Here is a 15,274-nt window from a genome sequence, read left to right as displayed (position 1 = left end):
GTTCTTTTGAGAAACAATTCCAGTTTTCTCCTAGGGGTGTTGGAGATGAGGATACCAAGTGCACTGTCTGATCTGCCGTCTAAAGCTGCCCATTTCTACCATCACTCTATTAGCTGGTAGATGGGGCCAGAGCAAGCCACAAAAGATACATTTGGTTTGTGTGAGCAGGTGTCTCTTTGACTGCATCATTGCCTCACCATGTCTCTGATAATCTGCCTTTGCCATTGTCCAGAGTTTCTGTGCAATGAGAATGGATAAGGCCAGTCTGGCTTGCTGAACAGTTTGCACTACCAGCTGGAAACGATGTGCTGTGTATCATGGCTGGGTAAGAGAGTGACTTGAAGGACATCAGAGAGAAAAATCTCACTATAAAGTTTTTAAGCAGTGCTTTTTATCACGTGCTTTGACTTAAAGGAACTATAACCTGAGGTCAGGGGGTATAATCCATCACTGGCTAATAGTCACAGACTTGAAAAAAAGCAACATTGAAGACTGCTGTGAACATTGTGGGAAGGGCTTTGAAGATGAGCTGTGAGGATCAGATTTATAATCCCAAAAGATTTAGAACAAAGAAGCCAGCTGGCTTAGTGAGACTCCTCGGGAGAACAAATCCTCCTGTCAGCTGCTTCAGCTGGGAACCCACCATGACACTGAGCCCCACAGGGCTCACTGCACTGGCGGGCTTCCATTTGAATGGTGTGGTGGTTTGTTTCAGGGGAGGAGGCACTTACTGTGCATTTAGCTTGCCTGAGCCAACACTAACATTCATGGTCTAAGAATGCTTTCTGCTCTGTCATACACAGGACAGTGACCCTGGCCAAGAAGAGAGCCAGTGAGATCAAGTATGTTGGGATTCCTACCTGGCTTCATGATGTGTCGCTGTGAGCCTCTCACACATCTTGTGACTTCCTTAGGCACCCACTATATCTCAGTCTTCTATTCCTGTCTTGGGGCCTGGGCCCTTGTGGTTCCTTATACCTGGGACAGAATCATCTTCCCATTTTGTATCACTGATATTATTTACAGATATTGTTACGGCAGGGGTGTATATCCACTTCATCTAAAGTAGCTTCCAAGGGAACTTCCTCTTAGGTCTTTTGCTCAAGTCTAGCATTCCACCACTTGAGCACTTGAGGCACAGCACCACATGATTTTTCTTTAGTTTATTGGAGATAAGAATCTCACAGACTTTCCTGCCTCAGGCTGGCTTCAAACCAGGATCCTAAGATCTCAGCCTCCTGAGTAGCTAGGATTACAGGTGTAAGCCACGGTGCCCAGCTCTGATATTATTTATTTTTTTATGTAGTGCCTGTTATCCTTTTTTTTCCTGGAAAGAGGCATTAGCAAAATTGTTGTAATAACTAATCTGGGTAGTAAGCATTTACTGAATACTCACTAGCCACCTATTAAGACCCTATACAGGTAGACACAAGGAAGAGAACTAACTACTACTAATCAGGTTTACTTATTTTACTAGATATAAGATAATGGAAAAAAGAAAGAAACAGCAGCAGTCCTGAACAGCAAATGCTGACATTTCACAAGATAAAAGTCCTAACAGAATGATATTAAAGCATGCAAATAGTCATAAATAGGAAACTAGAAAGAGGCTCATTAAACCATTTTGTAGGAGAAAAAGAAATACATGATTCCCATAGTGTCCTGTTTTCCAAAAAAAGTTGGTGATCATTTCATGGCTTTGTAATCACTTGTGTGATTGGCTTGCAAAGAGCTCTAAGTCTTTATCCTGTACTGTCATGTTCCTATGTACACTGAAATCCTATTTATATCTTTCTTCTCAAATACGTCCTAATCAGACACTGATGCCAAGTGTTGATGAGTATGCATTGTATTTGCATCCTTAGTTCATCAGCTCTGGCTCCATGTATATTCACAAAAATCTATGAATGTAATGGAAAATTACAAAACTGGACAGGTAGTAACTGCAATTTTGGCAAATCCTTCGAAATAGAATATTGAAACATCTCATTTTGTCCCAGAGAGAAGAGGATATGTGAAGGCCACTGTATTGCAAATTCTGTATTCAAATAGAATATACTGTCAGTGGTCCCCCCAGAGTGGTATACTGTGTTGGTTCTGGGTCACCCACTAACCTGATGTGTCAGAACAAGAATCTAGCTCCTGAGAAGCAGATGTCTGGACCTTCTGTTGTCTGTGCCTGTTGCATCTAGTCATAAAAGTCTGACTTCTTTTTGGGATCACGCTTCCCCTTAACACTCCCATCTGCCAGTGGATTTGGCTCTACCCATTCTCTAATTCTCAGATGACCATGTCCTGTTTGCTTCAGTGATTGGTACAGGAATGAAAAGAGATCCAGAATAGGCCTATTAAACTCAAGTCTAGGACTTTAGTGAGAAACACAAAAAATAGAAGTCCTGTCTCTATGGGACTTGAAATGTGGAGGACATAAACCTGGTGTGGCCCAGAGGTACCACAGCAAAGAAGACAGCCCAGCCAGGAAGATGATGCAAAGGAGAGTGAGGCTGAAGGGAGAGTAAGATAGACTTCTGAGCCTAGCAGCTCAGAACCCAGTTGTAGGTAGATGCGAAGCTATACTTGGCCTAGACTCTGTGTATGAACCAGTAAAATGTCTCTATTTCTTTACTCTGAATCTTTGTCATTTTAGATTTCTCTCATTTGCAACTGAATGTCACTGTTACACTTTACATATGACTACATTACTTCTCTAGTAATGAAATTTGTTTTCAGCTATAGCTCTGATTATGAACTTTCTGATTCAAAAACTGTAGGCATGTTATCAGTCAGTAGTGTTGGTCGGGAGTATGTACTATAAAATACGAAATCACTGTCTTCATAACTGAACTTACACTGAAATGGAAGTGTGTTTCCATGAAATTTTGCATGTGCATTTGAACACATTAGGGTCTCTAGAGTTGCTATGTGTGGTGGCTTTCCTCCATGATATCAGGTCCAGAGAGGTCAACAGATCTGCAGGTTTGAGTTGCTCTTAACCTGGGCTTGGAACTGTTGAGTCACAATAAAATAACTGGCAACTAGGGGGAAACATGGCAGTCATTTTTATGTCACTAAATAAGGCTAAGTATCAACCCCATAATTTTAGGTGATTTATGATACTCTTTTTAAAGCAGTAGGAAGAGAATGAAAAATTATGTACAAAGGAAGCTGTGTCCTCATTTGAAATTTAAATATTAGGTTGCCAGGAAAAACCATTTTCTTACTTAGAAAAGCTATCTCTTGCAGTAGGATAAATAATTTTGTAAAACTAGGAATTTCTTCAATGGCAGCACAATTGCTAGAACAATCAAGACTAACTCAAACTAAGTAGAAAAGAATTAGTTACTTAGGGGAGAAGTAGTGGGCCATAGAGAAGCTGTCTAAACAAAATAGGCACATGTCACAAAGATCAACTAATAGTGGTACCCAACAGAGCTGAGTGAGAGGGATAGGAATGGGCCTCTAGCTCTAGAAGCCATCTGTAGTTAGGAAAGGCATGTACCATATTAAAATGTAATTTTACTTTCCTAAATCAATTTTAGTAAGCAAAACACTGTAAAATTACTATTGGGGTATGTGATTTGAAAAAGGATCAAGAGCTAGGTGCAATGGATCAACCCTATTATCCAGCTACTTGAGAGGCAGAGATGGGGTGAAGGCAATTGTGGTTCAAGGCCAGCCAGGACAAAAGTTGAGTATATAAAATTTTATCTCAGCCAATGGCTAGGGATGATGGTGTGTGCTATTATTCCAGTACCATGGCAGGCCACAGAGGCACGTGCCTGTCATCCCAGCCAACACAGGAAGATCACAGCCCAGGCTCATCTAGGCATAAAACAAAACCTTACCGCAAAAAACGATGAATGCAAAAAGAGTCTGGGGGCATGGCTCAACTGGCACATGCCTACCAAGTGTGAGGCCCTTAGATCAAACCCTAGTACTCTCAAATCCCAGAGAGAGAGGCAGAGACAGAGACAGAGACAGAGACGGAGAGAGAAAGATAGAGACAGAGACAGAGAGAAAGAGAGAGCACACGCTTGAGTGTCCTGGAATTAGTGATGATGGTTTACAACACTGTAAATACATTAAAAACTGCTGAACTGTATACTTTAAAGTACTTCAAAAAGTGGATTTATGACATGAATTTTACCTGTTTTTTTTTCTTTTCTTTTCTTTTCTTTTTTTTTTTCGGTCATGGGGCCTGAATTCTGGGCCTGGGCACTGTCCCTCAGCTCTTCAGCTCAAGCCTAGTGCTCTACCACTTGAACCATAGCACCATTTCTGGTTTTCTGATGGTTTATTGGAGATAAGAGGTCTCACGGACTTTCCTGCTTAAACTGGCTTTGAACCATGATCCTCGGATTTCAGCCTCCTGAGTTGCTAGGATTACAGCTGTGAGCCACAGACACCTAGCTACCTCTGTTTTTTAAGAAGATATTTATTCTACTATGGCTTCAAGACAATCCTGCTCTCTGGGTAAATACCATATGATTTTATTGCTTACTATAGATTGGGTTGAGCAGCTTTCTACAAACTATATTACTTGAAGGTAAGCATCGTTTGGCTGCAAGGGAAGAGAGAAGAATGAAGATAGGGATCACAAGTTCCTAAATATCATAAACCACTCAAAAGTTGGACAACTATGGCCAGACTCAGTGATTTATGCCTATAATCCCAGTTACATGAGAGGCATACATTGGGTGGATTGTGATTCAAGGCCAGCTCAGGCAAAAAGTGAATGAGACCCCATCTCAACCAACAAGCCAGACTTGATGGTTCACATCTATCACTAAATGCTATCCGAAAAAAGGGCTGTAAGTGTAAGTCAATGGTAGAGCTCCTGCCCACCAAAGAAAGGCAAAACTCCGGTACTGCCAACACAAACAAAAGTTGGACAGCAAAGAAAGGATGTCCTCGGATTAAACATCTCTGATTTAGAGAAAATCTCAGAAAGCTTTGGCTATAAAGAAACCTTTGTAAAAGTACTTAAAGATAATAAAAATACTTAAAAAAATAAACCTGATATACAAAGTCCATTATATGTATATATAGTAATAACACAATGAAAGAAACCACTTTGTAAAATTAGTATGTGCTAATCAGAGAGGGGGAAGTTGGGGAGGAGGAAAGAAGGGAAGAAATGAAAAAATACGATCTAAAAATATTTTATTTTTTATTTTATTTTATTTTTGGGGTCTGGTCGTGGGGCCTGAACTCTGGGCTTGGGTGCTGTCCCTCAGCTCTTCAGCTCAAGACTAGTGCTCTACCACTTGAGCCACAGCACCACTTCTGGCTTTTTTCTTATGTGGTGCTGAGGAATCGAACCCAGGGCCTCAGGCATGCACGGCAAGCGCTCTACCACTGAACCAACTTTCCAGCCCCCCCCCAAAAGTATTTTAAATGATAAAACATGTAATAGCACACATACTAGTCTATAGTTACTTTGGTAGTCTCTAAGGCCAGAGGTTCAGTGGCATTATTAAGGACTCTGTTGCTTCCCCATTTTCCATTCTGCAATCCTCACAGCCATGAAATAGCTATTTTGCTTCCAGGCATCACATAGGCAGGACATCATTAGTCAAAAAAGGGGAATGATTCTGTCTTCTTCCTTTTGTTTTTTATATCACAGACTTCCTCTCCCATTTCTTTGTCCAGAATTGCATCTCAGGCCTACTGCTAAACCAATCACTTGACAAGACTCCAGAGACAACCATGTTAGGCTTATTAACCTAGAGTCATTGTCAAAAGACTTCAAAGTGAGCCCAAGTAAGGTTTGGTGAGCAGACTCTGAAGGAATGATGTCTGTTAGAGAGAGCCCAATATGAGCTTGGTGGTGCCATGATTGATATCCCTCAGAGGGCCAAGTGGCCCAGTCTCTGGAGAAATAACCATCTTCCCAGGGCTCTGTCCACAACTACAAAGCTCTGATGATCACCCCTTCTGATTTCCAACCACGTGCTTCTCTGTGGTCTGGGATGACCCATCTTGCGTAGGCGCAGGAGAGAATCTAAGAGAACAGGGCTGCATCTGGAGACAGCCCGCCCCACAGGCTGGCCTGGATGTTACAGTTTGAGAACTGAGCTGGTCATTAATATTTGTCACATAGCGATGTTTGCCCCAGTTTCCTTACTTTCTCCACAAGCCTGTGTGAGACCCTTTTGCTGATTTTCTACTGGAGCAGAGAGGAGGTTGGTTCTCACGCAGTCCTGGTAGAAAAGACTCTTCTACTGTAGGCTGAGTGACAGTGCCTCGGCCTCACTTCCTGCAGCTGCATGTTTGCACCTTACGTTTTAGTCTGAAACTACATTTAGGTTGCTAGAATTGATTGCTTATTTCATTTTCAAAATTGAAATTGGGCCTACTCTGTTTTAGAAGAATGCTCTTTTCCATTTTATCTCATTATTTTTAAAAACTTTATTAAAAACAGTGATAGTAATCAAATCAAGTGTCATGCACATGCTAGGCAAGCGATCTACCTCTGAGCCCCACCGCTAGCCTTGGAGAACAATTTTTATTAGCATACATAGTAGTTTCATAGATACATACATTGTACTCTGAACAAGTTCACCCTCTATTATATTCCTTTAATCCTTCTCCATCCCTCCCTCTTTTTCGAACAGTGCTTGACACTAGTGCATTGTGTGTGTGTGTGTGTGTGTGTGTGTGTGTGTGTGTGTGTGTGTGTGTGTGTAATGTACTTCAATCTCCTTCACTCCCAATACCCTTTTCCTCCTCCCTACTCCCACTGATTTCTCCAAGGGAGTCCTCATTTAATACCTTTTTTACTTGTGTCCTGTCATCATCAGCAACAGCATCATCATCATCATCATCATTATTTTAGGTCTAGATTCCACGTATGAGTGATATTTGCCTTTTTCATTTTATCTTATTTTGTTCAACATGGTGATTTCTAGAGAATAGTTTGAATTTTCTATTGTTACTATAAAGGTGATATATAGAGGGGTTGCAGTTCCATAAGTCAGGTAAAGAATAGTGTCACCCCTTTCCTTGTTTTCTCACAGTTTTTCCCTCCCTAGAGAACATTTTTAAAAAATCAGTTAAGGGCTAGGAAGATGGCTCAGTGGTAGAGCGCTTGCCTTGCATGCCTCTGAGGCCCTGGGTTCAATTCCTCAGCACCACATAAGCAAAAAGAAAAAAGCCGGATGTGGCGCTGTGGCTCAAATGGTAGAGCGCTATCCTTGAGCTGAAGAGCTAAGGGACAGCGCCCAGGCCCAGAGTTCAGGCCCCACGACCGGACCAAAAAAAAAAAAAAAATCAGTTAAAATGTTTTCTTTCTTCTGTTTGGCAAGTATTATTGGGGTGTTAGGTTTTATTTAGGTAGCCAATGAAGAAAACACAGTATTCAGGCAGAAAGAGAAGTTTTATTTCCCTGAACTGCCTACCTCAGCACAAGTTGGAGACCCGGGGCCGAAGGGCGGGGCCTTTGCTGGGCCTGGGCTTATCTAGGGAAGGGGGTGGAAAGGAGGTGTGGCCGGCTGTGACCACGCTGGATACCGCTATGACCTCAGAGCCTGAGACCCTCCCCCAGTCGGATAGGAGGCGTGGCTTGGGCAGTCCAGAACGTGACCTCAGACCCGGGAGGTGACTGCCTCCAGGGCTGCCAGTTACCGAGGTGAGGAAGGTACTGGGCGGAGACCTAAGACAGAGTTAGCCTAGGCTGCTGGGGGCCCTCCCAGCCCACCTTCCGGGGACGGGGGGGGGGGGGGGGGCGGGGATTTTCCTTTTTTCCCTCCTTATGTATTTTATTTTCTTAGAGAACATTTTAAAATGAATTCTTTTGTACTGGGCACAGTGGCTCACACACACCATTTCAACTCCGGGCTGGATGAGGCAAAAAACGGATAAACCTTATCTGAAAGCATAACTAAGGCAAAAATAGAGCTAGAGGAGTGGCTTAAGTGACAGGGTACATACCTAGAAAGTGGAGGGGGGGAAGGGATGGAGAGAGGGAGGGAGGGAGGGAGGGAGGGGGAGAGAGAGAGAGAACACGAGAAAACATATTTGCATTTATATAGTTTGTGACTCGATATTTATTTCAGTGCTTCTCTCTGTACTGCTCAGCCATCTTGGGAAGAGAACTTGGCTGTAGAGTTTTGCTCACCTAGGCTCTCCCTGAGCTTAGCCATGTGGTTTGGGGAAGGTAGCAACTTCTAGGAGAAGCTCACCCGAAACATCAGGTTAACCAAATGTTCCCAGAGTTGCTGTCAGTAGTATTGTGTCCAGGCTTTGATTTCCACAGTATAATCATAGGCAAAGATATAAATGCTAACAAGAAATTAAAATAATGAAAGAGAACAAAAAAAAAAAATAAGGAACAAGGGGAAAAATCAAATAATAATGATTGAGTTTACTGATTTTTAGTCCCTGAAAGCTTGATCAATTTTAGGCATTTGGCCTTTGTACTGTTATTAACAATAAGTAAAGCACATAAATAACTAGTTCAGCTAAACTTTATACCAAATGTCAGTATTATAGATCCCCATACAAAAATGACTTTAGAGACATTTTTAAAGTTTCCTTTAAAAATTTTTTTTCTGTTGAGGAACTCTACTGAGTTTAATTTTTTTTTAATGTTCGAATTATTTTACCCATTTAAAAGTTCTTAAGAAATACGATGTTTATATAGAATGCAGCTACAGTACTATTGTGGATAGGTATCAGGGAGCAGAATGAAGAGGGGGAATGAGGAGGAATGTGGTAGCAGTACTTCATAGGCATGTATGAAAACAGAACAATGAAACCTGTTGATATGGTATTAAGAAGGGGGAGGGGATAAGGGGAAAAGATAGACATGAGATTAGTGTGATTAATGAGGAACTTTGTATGCATGTATGGATGCCACAATGAATCCCCTCCCCTTGTACAACTAATGCATGCTAATAAAAATCGCTTTTAAAATACAGCTATGACATTAGCTTTTATCTTTATAGTGCCCATCTTTTATTTATGAGGAAAGTGGGATTTAATATTTTCAAGATTCTACAGCTAAGGTCCTAACTCCTCCCATATCCTATGGTAGCTAATTATAAATGATTTAGAAAGATCCTATCACATCCACAGTATCTTCAGACAGCTCAGGCTTCTGCAATGCTTTTCCTTTGCAGGAGCTAATGACAGCACTGGGTATGAAGTTCATCTCATGACTGGATCAATGTGGTGGGCATTTGTTGTCTTCCTGGCCATGTTTTTTCTTTCTGAAGGTAGTATCTTCTTCCTTTGGGGAGCTACTTCTTCCCATGCTTGTGTGGAGAAGAGCATGGCACTCAGGCTTGGCCAATGATTGCACTTTTCTCCTGGCCCCAATCCACCCCTCAGGAGTAAGCATAGGCATGGGTGTGGTCTACGCAGTCTTTCCAAGGATTTTTTTTCCTACATGAAACTAATAGGAAAAGAGCTCCTTCCTCCCAGGGCCATAGACATTGCTCCAGGGTCAGTGGCAGCCATGTTTTTAGTTTCAGAAAAAGGCCTCAGGAAATAAAGCTAATAGCTGTAGGAAAAATGAAAGGTCAGAGAGAGCAGAGAGGAAAGAAAAGAGGAGAAAAAGAGAGACAGAGAGGAGAGAGGGGAGAAAGAAGGGAAAGAGAGAAAGAGAATAAGAGAGAATGAGAGAGAGAAGGAGGAGGCAGAGAGACAGAGGGACAGAGGGAAAGGGAGTGGGAGGAGAGAGGAGAGAACCTGACTTTTAGTTTTGAAGAACTCCCTGATTCCTAAATGTATCAGTTTGATTCCATGACTGATACTTTCCCCAACATTCCTCTTTTCTGCTCCATTCAAGCTGCCTTTCTTTCTTGGGCTGTTGAAGTAACTGACAAACCCCACAGGATGTTAGCATTGTTCAGGTGGCACTTGACAGTCTGCGCTTTCCCAATTTATGAGGAAGGTGATGGAAGTCATTTTCATTCATAATGTGTGATTATTAGCATCTTAGGAAATATAATGTGGTTTTATAGAAGTAAATGGCATCTGTCATTAGATTAAAGGGATTTATTTGACAGCATTTTATGACCTTCAGTTATTTACAAATGAAGCTATTTTTGTCTACAGCTACAGCATTTCAATTTAGGGCAGTTTCTATGAGGCCTTCTTTGGCCTTTCTCACCCTTCTCCTCTTCCTCAGTTGTATAGCATTCTAACAACCGGTCAGCTTACAGTTGCTGGGTTCGGACTGATGCTTACTATCCCTGCCATGTTACTTCTTACCATGTTTCAGTGGCTGTTTTGCTTCCACTCATGGAGCTTGTATCACTTGATGTTGATTTCTTTGCAGTGGTTGCTAGGATACACCACCAGCATCCATTCATCCTTTAGAATTGCAGCCAACTTGAGCTCTTCCTGATTTCTCAGTGTTACAAAAGCAGAGGCAATGTCAGAAGATTCTCATTCAGTATTGCAAAGGGTCACTAGGAATGTGGCTGGTGCTGGGGGAGGGGAGGGGTGAGCTGGCAGTGTAAAGGAGTCTTCCTGCTCCTTTCCATCTAGATAAAATTCATCAAAATTCTTTGCTCCCCTTCACATTTGAAGAAAGCCTAATAACCTATCCAAAGACTTGTTGGTGTGTATGTGCAGGTGTGTGTGTGTGGGGGGGGTGTATTGTGTTCTTTTGGGTGGCTCCACATCTCTTTCTTCAGCTTCCCTTTGGTCCTGGGGATTGTACCAGGACCTGGAGCAAGTGCTCTACCAAGCTCTGCTCCCATCCCCCAGATTCAAAGATCTGTTGAGTTAGTTCACTCAATGCAATAATATAGTCCTGTTCCTGTTATGCTGTTCATTTCTACCTATATCAACCCATGTGTAGAACTCAGCCCTTCTCCATATTTTCTGCTAAAAATTGCTCATGATATAGACTTATGTCCCAGAATACTTTAAGCTAAAGATTTGGCATGACAGAGGATTTTACATCTCTGGAAGATTGTCAATCCCAACATTAATATTTATTCTTTTTCTTTTTGTCTAGTGCTCAGGGCCTCATTCATGCATGCTAGGCACAGCTATGGCTCTAATACATCCCTCTTAGTGCTTACTCTTAGATAGCTTCCTCCACCTTTCTCTTGTGCTTCTTTTTGCTGTTATCCTCACATTTTGTGTTACTGTTATTTCTTGCTTTGGGAGAAAAGAAAAAAAATAGTGTATTCATTTGTGATATAGTTGTACTGTGTAACCAAAGTCACTAAGTAGCCCTGACCTTCAACTCCTGATTCTCTTGCATTATAGTGTGAGCTTCCATACCTGTTAGTTTTTGTGCTTGTCTTTCCCCCAGTGCTATGTTTTGAACTCAGGGCCTTGTGCTTACTAGGCAGACACTTGGAACTTGGTATCTTTTTGCTCAGGAGGGAGTGAGGTGGAAGCAGGTTGCCAGCTACTCCTGGGGGCCTCAGGGGCAGCAGCGCTGGAGAATGGCTGAAGCAGTGTCATGGTCAAGGTTCTCCTGAGGGCCAGGGGTGATGGCCTTTACTCTGAGACTTTCTGTGTCCCACACGGGGAGGATTTGGGATCTCACGAGCATGACGCCATATAAGTCACAGGGAGGACCCCTTACTAGTGTCTCGGTATCTAGACTATTGAGATACCTCTCAGGAGCAAGAAAACTCTGGATCTGCTAGCCTAGAATCACAGCAGTGCCTTATGGGGCAGGACCGGTCCTGCTGGGCTGGAAAGAAGCTACCAGAACTAGATCTCAGGTGTTGGAAGGGAGCAGAGGATCCACTGGAATCCTGCTCTAAGGGGCTCCAGAAGGTATGAATACATGCCATGTATGTTCATTCCCTGCCTCTCTCCTCAGAGACACAAGGCTGCTTCTGGATCAATCCCATCATCATTAGAATGAAAGATGAGTACCCGGAAACATTGACAGCAGCAGCAGAGATCATCTTAGATAAAACATATCTGCTACATTTTTCTTATTTCAAAAAGCAGTAAGTACACATAGTAGAAAATGTAGAAAATACAAATGAGAGGGAAAAAGGATTTAAAAATTATTCTACCACATAGAGAAAACCATTTGTAGCACTTTAAAATATATCTCTTCACTTTTTCTGTGCAAAAATGTATATGTTTTAATATTTTATAGAAGGGTAATTTTAACCTCTGTCATTTTCTAAATTGCTTTTACTACTTATTGAAAATATATTGTTTTGGTATGTTTCCATCTACAGGATCCTTTCTTTGTTATTTGGTTTCATTTGTTTGAGATAGAAGCCAGCACCTCAGGCATGGTAGGCAAAAGTGTTTCTACCACTGATCTACAGCCCAGCCTGCACATTTTATCAATAAATAGACCCTAATTTACCCAAACATGGCCTGGCAAGACTTTGAAGTCTACTGTTTTGTTCTGAGGTCAGAAAACAATTCTAGTTGGAAAATTCTATTTCAGATAAATGTGCTGGCTTTGTTAGCCTCCTGGCAAGGATTAGAACAATTGTCATGCTACTTCCTTTTTAAATTTTATTTTAAAAAATATTATCTTTAAGTAGTTGTACAAAGGAGTTTCCACTTAACAAAGCAGTTTATGAATCCTCAGCATTCTTTTCTAAGCACAAGACTGTACTGTTCTCTGTGTTCTGTGTTACATAACCTGTTGGAGTTTCTAGCTGGGCCGTTCTAACAATATAACATTATTAATTACACCTTTTCCTTAACTGGGGAAGTCCTCCAGTGAATGAACAGTGATCTATCTTCCCGTGGATCACTTGAACCAAAGTGTCACGCAGAATGTTAGTATACTGCTGAGTTTCAGGAGGAAACCACCCTCATGAACAAATACAGCAAGAACTTAACAGAACATTAACTTACCCCTTGACATGTATCCTTGAGTCATTCCAAGAATGTTTCATAAAGTACCACAATCCATCTTCAGAGATTATTCTCCTGAATTGGCTCTTACTGTGTCTCATCTCCTTTGAGAGTACACAGCTAAGCACGGCTACAGTCCACCTATGGGAGCTTTCTCCTCCACACACCTCCTCTTCATCATAAGTCACTTTGAAGAGAGACACTTTAATTATTTGCCTTTTTATTTGTTTTGATTTAGAATGAATGTTTTGTACTTTCCACTTTTCCCTGGACATCTGGCACTGGAGACGCATTTTTGGCCATCTATCCTCTATGTCTCTGCCCTTATTAAAGTACCCTCCTGTTTACTTTGGGACACCTTCACTCTCTCCATTCTTAGACACTTCCATCTTCCAGTTAGAACTTACTGTCCCTCCTCCCAACACAGTGATTGGCTCAAAGGGAGGCACATACTTAAGCTAGTCCAATTAAAGGCCCTTTAGAGGAATTCTAGGACAGACTCTTTCCTCTTTTATGTCACCCTAAAGTTTGTATCCTTTACTGCTCCATGTAAACAAGGGATAGGGAGTAGATGTTATCTTACAGGCTGACTCTAATCAATAAATCTCTGGGGATCTATGCTCAGAAAGAATCTGAGACTGCCTCTCTCTCAGCAGGAGTGCATGCAGTAATCCCTTAATAATGTCTGCTGAGGGCACAGGATGAAAAGTGATTAGTTGCCTCAGAGTTGTTTGTTGTTACTGTTGTTCTTTTTTTTTTTTTTAACCTGTTTTTGGGATTGAACTCTGGTCCTTGAGCTTTCTGATCAGGTATTCTACCATTTGAGCCATACCTACAGCTGTTTTTTGCCTGTTTTTTGGCTACTTTATGGTGCTGTTATGGGAGCTAATGGAAACTTTTGGAGGTGAGACCTAGCTAGAAGAAGGAAGTCACTGGAGATATGCCTTTGAAGGTTACACTTGGTCCTCAGTCACTTCCTTCTTGATGTCTACTTCTAGTCTTAGGCCAGGGTGGCTTGAGCTGTGGTCCTCATACTTAGGTTACTGGAGATGACAGGCATATGCTACTGTACCTAGACACTGTGCTTCCCTTTACAGCTAGGATACCAGTGCCCAGTCATTGGTTGAGATGGAGTCTCATAAACTTACATACGTGGGCTGGCCTCCAAGCAGCATTCTCTGATCTCTGCCTCACAAGTAGTTAAGATTACAAGTTTGAGCTACCACACCAAGATATCATGGTTTTGGGGTTTTGTTTTTTTGTTTTTTTGTTTTTTTTTTTTTTTTGTCAGTCATGAGTCTTGAACTCTGGGCCTGGGTGCTGTCCCTGTGCTCTTCAGCTCACTCTTCAGCTCAAGGCAAGCGCTCTACTACTTGAACCACAGTCACAGTACCACTTCCAATTTTCTAGTGGTTTATTGGAGATAAGTGTCTCACGGCCTTTCCTGCCCAGGCTGGCTTTGAACCGTGATCCTCAGATCTCAGCCTCCTGAGTAGCTAGGATTACAGGCATGAGCCACTGGTGCCGGCTGCTATTATGTTTTCAAGGTGACCGTTCTAGGCCAAAGTTTGACTCTGCCAGTTATAGTCTACCTGGCCCAATGTGTCTGTCCTTGTTTACAACTTGTATAGCTACTTTCTACAAGCTTCTGCTTCCTGACTAAGGAACATATTGGGTTCCTACTCCTGTGGCAGCCCTAGAATGATTGATCCACCTTTAGTCAGACATCTTGCTCAGTGCCCCTCTGGTTTACATTATTTGCTCCTCCTGTCCTCTCAAGTTTCTGGTGACTCATTCAGGAAACCATAGAGTTCTTCCTCCATCCTCCTCCTGATAATGGTCATTTTAGGATTGTCAACTTACAATATAAAAATAGCTGGTATATGAATAGACATGATTTTCACCAAGAGAACGCACTGGTGGGCTGGTGACCACACACCAACTACCATCCATGAATAATCTGTTTTGTCCTTTTTATAGACATAGCTGAGATGAGCTTTATTCATGATTCTTTCCTGGAAAGTGTTTAACATTCTAAAGATTCCAATTCCTGAATGAAATTGATTTGTATTGGTGTTCCAACCTACATTGGACTTTTCATCACTGCTATATAAACCACTTAAGGGGGGGTGTTCTCACCCCCATAGTGGTGGGACCATTTCCACCTCTCAATTTAGCCAGGTTGTCTGGATTCATCTTTCAACTCTGCCACTTCTTAGCAGTGTGATCTAGAGAACTGCCTTAAACTCTGTGGCTTGGTCTCCTTACATGCAAATTAGAATGGTAATTGGACCTCTAGCATACAGTCGTTAAGAGAATTAACTTGGTATAGGATTTTGGAGGTCTCAGTCCATGGTTATTTGGCCTCTTTGATTGGGCAGAACCTCATGAGGTGGGATGACATGTCAGAGGAGCTTCTTTAATCTCATGAAAGACAGGAAGTAGACATCAAGAAGGAAGTGACTGA

The 15,274-nt window shown here is 41.9% G+C and overlaps 1 protein-coding gene across 2 annotated transcripts in view; it reads left to right on the top strand.

Annotated features, from left to right (window-relative positions):
* Positions 1-7,579: 7,579 nt before the first annotated feature.
* Positions 7,580-15,274, top strand: part of Tmcc3 (transmembrane and coiled-coil domain family 3) — a 297,502-nt gene continuing 289,807 nt past the window's right edge. Inside the window, exons 1-3 of one of the 2 annotated variants that reach the window (XM_069990142.1) lie at positions 7,609-7,630; positions 9,123-9,174; positions 11,798-11,930. The gene's annotated coding sequence lies outside the window, so the exon portion shown is untranslated. Of the gene's footprint in view, positions 7,631-9,122; positions 9,175-11,797; positions 11,931-15,274 lie in introns of both variants that reach the window. The other variant, XM_069990137.1, reaches the window with a different exon arrangement.

Source organism: Dipodomys merriami, unplaced genomic scaffold (assembly GCF_024711535.1).
Source record: "Dipodomys merriami isolate MVZ:Mamm:240054 unplaced genomic scaffold, mDipMer1.0.p SCAF_10, whole genome shotgun sequence".
NCBI classification, from domain to species: Eukaryota; Metazoa; Chordata; class Mammalia; order Rodentia; family Heteromyidae; genus Dipodomys; species Dipodomys merriami.
This window is presented reverse-complemented; position numbering and strand designations above follow the sequence as displayed.